Consider the following 8,785-nt stretch of genomic DNA (forward strand, 5'->3'; position numbering starts at 1 on the left):
CGATAGCTCTTTTACGGACCTTTCTGAGTAATGTTCTCAGATTTGACCTCAGGTCAACAGTTTAGCCTCCAGAGGGCAAAAACTCCAAAAATAGCCGTTTTTACGAAAGTCGGTTTTTCCGCAATAACTTTTGACTCAAAAGAGCTATGACATTACTTTTGCAAGCATCGTGTTCCTCTCGTCGAGACGCGTCGAATGAACTATAATTTGACCTTGAAAGGTCAACTTGAAAATTTGACCTCAGGTCAAGGTCATGACCTGACCGAAAAAGGTCATGTTGCATATCAGTCGATCCGCAACGTCGAGCCGAACACATCTAAGGCGTTTTCAGCGCTCTAGCGCTCCTCTATCAGAAGTTATCATCGAAAAACTGTTAGATTCTGTTCGTGACCTGAGATGACCTCGGGGACATAACGAGGGGTCACAGTTGCCATTTTCTGGTTCAGTGTGTCTATTTTACCTACATCTCGATGTTTGAGAGTGTCTAGAATAGCGTTCGTGCAAAACAGACGCTTTTCAATTTTCTCCCATTGACTTATAATGGAGAGGCCGCAAAATTGACCTGACCTTAGGTCACCGATATCAAAATTTCGAGATATACATTTTATAGATAGTGTTGCTCTAATCAATCGCTGAAAGTTTCAAGGCAATCGTTCAGTCGGTGTAGCTATGACAAGCATTCTTATTTTTTCTGAGGTGAGGTCACTTGGCGTGACCTGGTGGCCTGACCTAAGGTGACCTGGGTCTGAAATTTTCACAACATGTGCGGAAAAGATGTACAAACAGGTGTGCCAAAAACGGCGGCGCTCCGCGCCGCCGTTTTTGAGATATCTGCGAAAAACCGCAAGGGGGGGTGTTCAAACACCCCCCCGGCCCGGCGCGGGTTAAAATCGGGATCAGTTAGGCGCCCTTTTCGGGCTCAAAGTACATTAGCCCCGAAAGCGGCATCAGTTCGTCTTCCTTTTCGGGCTCAATTCGAGCTGCGTTTTAGGGCTCCATACGACATTCCGCCATTCCGTCTTTTGCTGTTTTCAGTGCCATGTGTTGGTGTACCTACCGCCGTGATTTCAAAATGAATGGTAAGTTATTAGTTATCAGTTATCGCTATCTTTTAGAAAAAATCAAGATGTAGCCGCCGACCAGACTCAGTTCGAAACTCGGATGTCGTCACGGATCGGTGTATTGGACCGTGTGGCCCTCCGCACGCAATCGTTGCTGTAAAACAACGGCCCTAAGTTAAGCATTGCACAAATAAACATAAACGAGCGCAAACAAACGTGACGGAAATAAAAGGGACAGGCGAGGGGGAACATAACACACGCATAAATAAATAACTTGATAAAGGCAACCAGGTACATTGCTACGCGTCCATTCATGCACTTGAATATGCATATACGAAACAGTATAATTATATCGAAAGCACTTGATTACATGATTGTGCTACCGCGACATTTAGTTACGTACCGACAAATGTGCTCCCTGAGTCGCTTATCGGCTAACGAAACCAGAGGCACACGTCTCCAGAGGCACATTAGACGACCAGCCTCACGGTCTTGGTAAATGGCTATAAATCCGAGACGAGTGTCAGCCTTCACCTTATTTATCCACATATAAATGACCGGTAATAAATATCTGCAGGCAATTCATATAACATTCAATATTGGTTTCATACACAGTAAATATTCGCCCTAATTACGGTTACATATTCCATAAATATTACGAGTTAACAGTCATTTTTCCTGTGCGACTCACCGGCTCTGGCGCAGACACCACCACATACCACCAGCCTCAACGGGGCTCAACTGACCCGCGTCGCGCCCCCGACCAGCGCCGGGGCGCCGGGCACCGCCCATATTCAGAAATGTTCATCCGCGTCAGCTATCATATTCGCAACTTAAATGTCCAGGAGATCCCTACTCGCATCAAACAATACATTTTACAATCCTGAGCACATTATTGGGCATAACATACACATTAACGAGTCAAATATCACAGTTTCCAGTTACTACTTTTCTGACCCTGCGGTCGCGACGGCGCAGCTACATTCCTGGGCCCTGCCCCAGGCTACGGTCGGCCGGTGACCTCGACAGGTCAGAGGGACCGAGCGAGCAATGTGCCAAGGCTGCGAAACCAAGGAAGAAAAATAGGAAATCAGCAGAATGGTAAACGTGGACTAAGGAACATAAAATGACAAAATGGAAATGGCGCGCCTACAGTTATCAGTTATCGCTATCTTTTAGAAAAAATCAAGATGTTGATGCTCATGCCATTTTAATCCCTTATCAATTAAAATTGTGGTGGCATTTGTTCAGAAAAGGTCTGATCTACAATTGTGGCGCCGTTGATACGAATACGCACGGGTTTGATTATTCGTTTTTCTTGTATTTGCGCCACATGAAAGCATCATATCTGGATTCAGGATGTCAAATAGTGTAAGAATGTGCAAAATTTTTGTCTGGTTCTTCGTGATGATGTGATTAAAGCAATGCTTTCAAGGGTAGGTAAGGATTTTGTTACTTGTTCGTAATGGTTATCTTGATGCTCAACTAAAATTAATCCTAACCTTGCCTACTAACCTATTAAGTTAACTTAGTACCAATACCTACCAACCTACAACCTATTTGGATCTTTCATATATGTACTTATAACATGCTGCTGCTTCTGCTAACATGCTGCGGAATGCTGGTTGACATGATGGAATGCTGGTATGACAGTGTTCCATGTTTCAGAATTTTAGGTGAATAACCACACATGATGGGGAAAATATTTTCATCCTAAAAATATGACAAGTGGCTTTATTTCATCTTTGCTAAAAAAATATGTCAAAAGTTTGATTCAACAGCCAGCTGCCAGGATGCGCATGACTTGACAGTTGATGCATCTACTCTACATCATTTCATTTCAGATCCTGTGAAGGTTCTGACAAAATCTGAGGTAAAAAATGGCATTATGCAGTTTTGCGGAAAGACTAAATCTATCTCATTTTGTCTTCAGATTTTTTTTTTATTGGGACACCCAATTGAAATCCAATTTTAGAACACTGTGACACCATGCCTGTGTGCCAAGTAAGAGGAAGGGTCTACAAGTATACATCAAGATAACCAATTATGGACAAGTTGAGACTTGAGTCATGAGCTCTTATTTGTGGTTACAATACCTTCAACTGCATGATTTTGCACAACTTCCATACAGGCATCCAGACTGGAAAAGGTTCAAGTCCATACTTATTCTGGTGCTTGAATATGGCAGTTCAAAGATGGAAGGCATATGATGCTACAAAATGAAAAAAAAAGTAATTCAACTTACAAAAAATAGGTATTCATATCTATCCTAAACTAAACTAACCTAACCTAATCAAACCCAACCCAACCACCCCAACCAGCCCAGCCCAGCCCAACCCAGCCCAACCCAGCCCAGCCCAGCCCAGCCCAACCCAACCCAAAACCTACAGTCTAAAACCTAGAGCTAAAACCTGCAGCCCAAACTGGAAAACATCCATATGGTACGCCGGACGCCCGTGAAGCCGTCATGCGCCGAAGTTCGGCGCAAGCTATTTTGCAATTTGCGCTGAAATTTCTGCATTATTTGCGCCGAAGGTTAGTGCCCTTTTGCGTCAAAATTAAGCCACTTATACAAAAAGCACGTTTACATCTGCTGGCCAAGGTTTTATAAACCAGACAGAACGCTCTGGGCCTTAACCACTCCTGACTCCCATGTTTGAGCGTCCAAATTAGTTGATGTTTCCATGGAAGCTGAATACCACAATACGTGTAGCGCACTGTAGCATCGTGCCGTGAAATAAGGCTCGGGACGGAAGTTCCGGGGTCACAAAAATTGGTGTGGCGGTGTTGTCGCGGCTGGCGGGCGCCAGCAAGGGGTTTAAGTTTACGACACCACTATTGTTTCAGGAGAGGTGTCAGCGATTCGAGACTACTTAGGCATGCGGGCAGCGGGGTCGGCGTGGCTGCCTGCGGCTGCGGCCACACATCTTGGCATCCTGGAGGCGGAGATGCTGATGGTGGCATGAGTCATCACTGGCTGCCCGATTTCCATGCTCCAAGACTCGCCGTGAGGGCCGAGACGGGCGTCGTGCCGATGGAGAGATGAGGAGGGATGCGCTGGCATCGCGCCTACTGGCGAAGGCGCTCTCCCTCCCGTCGGAGGACCCGCCGCGTCGTGGCGGAAGCCCCCCCCCCCAACCGTGACTGAAGTCAGTGACCGGCTGGAGAGAGCGCGGGGGAGCGGTGTGAGACCACTGGAGTGGCGCTGCCCGCCGAGGCGCGCTTATCCACGAGACTGCCCCCGTAGACGCCAACAGACGGCGTCACGGTCCACCTGGACCGGCTGCCGATCGGGGCGTCCGCGACAGCGAGGAGGAGTGCTGCGGAGGCGTGCCTGGGAGCGCTCCCCCAGCGTGCGACGTGGGCCTGGGTCGACGGGTCTGCGACCGGGGGAGTAATAGGAAGGCGGCGCTGGGGTCCTCACCGAGCACCCAGACAGTACAACATTGGTACTGCGGGAGGCGGCGGGGAGGATTTGCTCCATTTACCGATCTGAGATGGTGGCGCTCAAGACGGCAAAGCAACATCTCCTGGAGCACCCGTCCTTCGAGGAAGACCCCATAATCATTTGCTCCGACTCGCAGGCGTCGCTGGCGACGCCACGAGGTGGACAAGTGGCCCAGACACCCCCCCCCCTCATCCCCTAGGGCCTAGGTGCCGCCATCTGGGAGTATATGATGGCCCTAGTGGCTGTAGGGGGCCGAAGAATCCACAATAGAAGGAGGGCGGCGATAGCCCGATTAAGCTGGGCGTCCAGTGGAGCCTCGGCTCTATCATGGGCATTGGGCAAGGACTCTGCGAGCACCCCCGTCTCCTCCATCTTCGACGGCACTCCAGTCAGAAAGCTGTCCCCACCCGAGTTTCCCAGCAGCATGGGCCACATGAAACCGAACAGCGCCGAGCCGCTCGACGCTGAGGACCAGGCGAGAGTAACAGTGAAAAGGTGAAACGCTCGAAACGGCGCGCGCCGCCGGCCGAGGGCGCCGAGCCGGCCCAGGCCGGCTGCGGGTCAAACAGAAGCCGTCTCCGCGGCGGCCGCCCAGTGACAGCGACTCGAGGCACCGCTGCCGCCTCCGCCGACCAACCCGCCGCCCAGCAAGGGCAGTTTGAAGGCGGCTGCGCCGGTGAAGGTGGCGCGGCCTGGCAGGGGCCGCGGCCGGCCCACTCCCAGCTACCCGTCCCGCGAGGTGCTCAGTACCACCGACTCGTCCGATTCTGAGGCAGCGCCGTCGGCGGGCCGCCGCCAGCAGTGACGACGACCGGCTGGCGGCGTTCGCGCGGGACTTGTCCGACTCCTGGTACTCGGACTTGCCGCCCAAACTGGACGCCGGCGGCGTGAGCACCAGCAACGCCAATAAAAAGTCCACCTTCATCCGGCTCTTCTCGCACCGTGTCAAAAGGACTACGCCGCGCGGCCGGCCGGCCAACTCGAATGAGCGCAGCGAAGGGCACACGTCCCCGACGGCGGCACTGGCGCCTCCCGCCGCGCCGCTGCCGGCGTTGCTGGCAACGCCGATCCAGGCCCATCGATTTCTACTGTTTTGTTGCCTACGTGCCGCTGCCGCCGCTCAGCCAGCACAATGGCGTGCCGGTGTTGCGCTGTCGGATCGAAAAGCGGCTCGTGCAGCGGACGGACTGTAATAGAATTTAAACAACCGAACACCAGTAGCGCCCAAAAGTCTCTCGTTTATTCACAAAATTCTCCAAACAAATTTGCTCGTACAATTATTTCCGCGTGGAATAATTTCACGCACTTCAATAATCATACCACTTCTGACACACGCCCCTCTGATCTTCAAGATCACTAAAACGCACACACACAAAATATCAAAAACGTTATCTTCGGTCATAAAACCGCGGCCATCGTCGGTCACCACACCGTGCACCTTAATCGGTCAACAAACCGGAGCACTCGCCGCTCACCACCCGGGCACCATCACCGGGCACCATCGCCGGTCTCCAGCACCGGTCTTCATTACCGGTCTCCAGCACCGGGCTCCATCACCGGGCTCCTCCAGCACCGGTCTCCAGCACCGGGCTCCACGACCAGTCACCATCACCGGGCTCCATAACCGCGGTCTCCAGCACCGGGCTCCATCACCGGGCTCCATCACCGGGCTCCACCACCGGGCTCCATCACCGGGCTCCATCGCCGGTTACCATCACCGGACTCCAGCACCGGTATCCAAACTGGACAAAATCGAATCGATCGTTGGTTCGTTGTCGTGCCTCGCCTCTTCGCCATTTTTAGCTTTCTTTATCTTCCCTGTCGAATTTTCCCTTATTTATACAATACCGTAACTAGACCGAGATAAGGCCGAAATAGCTTGTAATAGAATTTAAACAACCGAACACCAGTAGCGCCCAAAAGTCTCTCGTTTATTCACAAAATTCTCCAAACAAATTTGCTCGTACAATTATTTCCGCGTGGAATAATTTCACGCACTTCAATAATCATACCACTTCTGACACACGCCCCTCTGATCTTCAAGATCACTAAAACGCACACACACAAAATATCAAAAACGTTATCTTCGGTCATAAAACCGCGGCCATCGTCGGTCACCACACCGTGCACCTTAATCGGTCAACAAACCGGAGCACTCGCCGCTCACCACCCGGGCACCATCACCGGGCACCATCGCCGGTCTCCAGCACCGGTCTTCACGGACGGGTGCGGCCCGCGCGATGAGCCGCCGCCGCACACCGAGCTGCGCCGCGCGGACGTGAAGGTGGAGCTGGCAGCGGCCTGCTCAGTCCCCTCAACGGCGTCGACCGGCTCTCCGGCGATTTGCGGTCAGAAACGCCGCCGCTTCTGGGACCCTGCACCCTGGGACCAAGGTGTCAGAGCGCGGCGCTGCCCGTGAGACGTTAAGTTAGCACAGGCAATGTCGTCTGCACTCCTTGCAGTTCATGTTGAATACACAACCATGTTGCGAAGTAATAGGCGCCGGGTTTTTCAGTTCATAGAACTTTTTCCCTGGCTATTACACCCCACAACCGAACACTGACACCTTGCACAAGTATGACTGTGTGTATGAATGTTAATAAATACATGAACCAATGTTGTGTTTTCGGTTCCAGTACCTTCTTTGGGCACCTCGGCAACAAGTAAGTAATCACTAATCCGTTAGCTTTGCCACACCTAAGATAGGCTCCCACGTTGTTATTTGCTCCCGGGTTAACATAAACCGGTTTAACGTAACTTTTGCATCCCGGCCAAAATTGCCGGGTTAGCTGTCCCACCGCTCGAGACTGGCGCTAGGCTGGCCGAGCAAAAAAAAAAAAGTTTGTCCGCGGCTTCGTCTTATTCGCAGCTGCTGGACACGGGGGAGGGGGGAGGAGGGGCTGCATCGGACGAAAAGCGGGCTCTGGTATTAACTGGATTTTTTGCCAGCTGGCGCCGTATGGTGGCGCTAGCAGAGCTTCTTACATATCAATGCTAGATATAAAAGAATAAATATTTACCAATCAATTTTTCATTTAAAGCCATTTGAAATATTTATGTCCATCCTACTACCGCGCTTATATCTAAAATTAAATACCTTTCGTGCGTCGCCAGCTGGCCAGCCAGCTGACGCAATCCAGTTTTTACCAAAGCCCCGAAAAGCGATGACGTGAGCCCTAATATTGGCTTCACCACACAATTTGAGCCCTCAAACTGGATTCAGGTGAGCTCGAAAATGGGGATCGGGCTGAAAACTGGTTTCATAGTGAGACTAGTTTTGAAGCTTGACACCGATAATGGGTACTGACTGAGCTCTGTTTCTGCGATCAATGATACCGATTTAAGGGATCGTATGAGCCCATGTGGCGTTGCTCAGAAAGTATTCTCGAAATGTGCTGTCTGTTTTGAATATGGTACATTAGCCCGAAAACTGGTCTCTGAGACCGAAAATGGGGATACTGTTTTCTCAGTGTAATTGGCGAAGTTGTTTATAAAACCAAACCCGTGTCTTGGGCCACTTGACCTGACCTCAGAGGTAACCGGTTGACCTGAGACCTTGAAATCGGGTAGGTATCAGTCGCTGCGTCTCGTAACGGCGCACGCGCTCATTTTTTCCGCGACGCTCTAGCTCCATGAGGTGCGAAATGGCGAGGGGGTCATACCAACTTGGCCGGTCGTACCAACTTGGCCCCCTTGGCCGGCGCGTCTGTTGAACCAATAGGTCCGGCGAGGGTTAAACGCACCCAGTACCCACAGGGGACCGGCTGCCGGTGTGCGGGTGGTGCGGGGCGGCACTGGTGGCGTGTCCGTCACGCGGGACCGGTCGTCGGCTGAGCTCAGAGGCACCTCACCACGGCAGGTGTGAGGACGTGCTCCGGCCCGGTGCTGCCACTCAGCCTTCACACAGCTCTCTAATAATCCATGAATGCCACGAAGCTCTGACCTATTTGGTAAATGCTTTGCATCCGGCAGAGGGGTAATTTTATCTTCATTGCATTGACATTCACTTCAGGCTGGATGTGCTCGGCGGTTCAGACGGGCACCACAAACGCTGCCTGGCTGGGACGACGTCACCTGACGTTATGCCCATCCGTCTGTCCGTCCCGCAGCGTGGATCCCGTGCACAGGTCACCGCTGCCCCAGTGCCACTTCTCCGTCGGCGCAGGCGCCGCAGCGTCAGCCAACGATTTTCGCGGCGTAACCTTGGCAACGTGACGTCACGGAGGTCCAGTCAATACGCGCTATCGAATACGGCACGAGCGGCCAGAAGGCGTGC

At 51.9% G+C, this 8,785-nt stretch overlaps 1 long non-coding RNA gene across 1 annotated transcript; it reads right to left on the reverse strand.

The window, feature by feature from the left end:
• Nucleotides 1-1,165: 1,165 nt before the first annotated feature.
• LOC122390108 lies at nt 1,166-2,203 on the reverse strand. The gene is made up of 3 exons (XR_006258090.1): nt 1,753-2,203; nt 1,465-1,564; nt 1,166-1,215 (listed from the first exon to the last, which is right to left on the reverse strand). It is a non-coding gene; the product is annotated as an uncharacterized LOC122390108 (long non-coding RNA).
• Between the last annotated feature and the right edge of the window lie 6,582 nt (nt 2,204-8,785).

The sequence above is a fragment of the Amphibalanus amphitrite genome, unplaced genomic scaffold, assembly GCF_019059575.1.
Source record: "Amphibalanus amphitrite isolate SeventyFive unplaced genomic scaffold, NRLGWU_Aamphi_draft 000382F_arrow, whole genome shotgun sequence".
Lineage (NCBI taxonomy): Eukaryota > Metazoa > Arthropoda > Thecostraca > Balanomorpha > Balanidae > Amphibalanus > Amphibalanus amphitrite.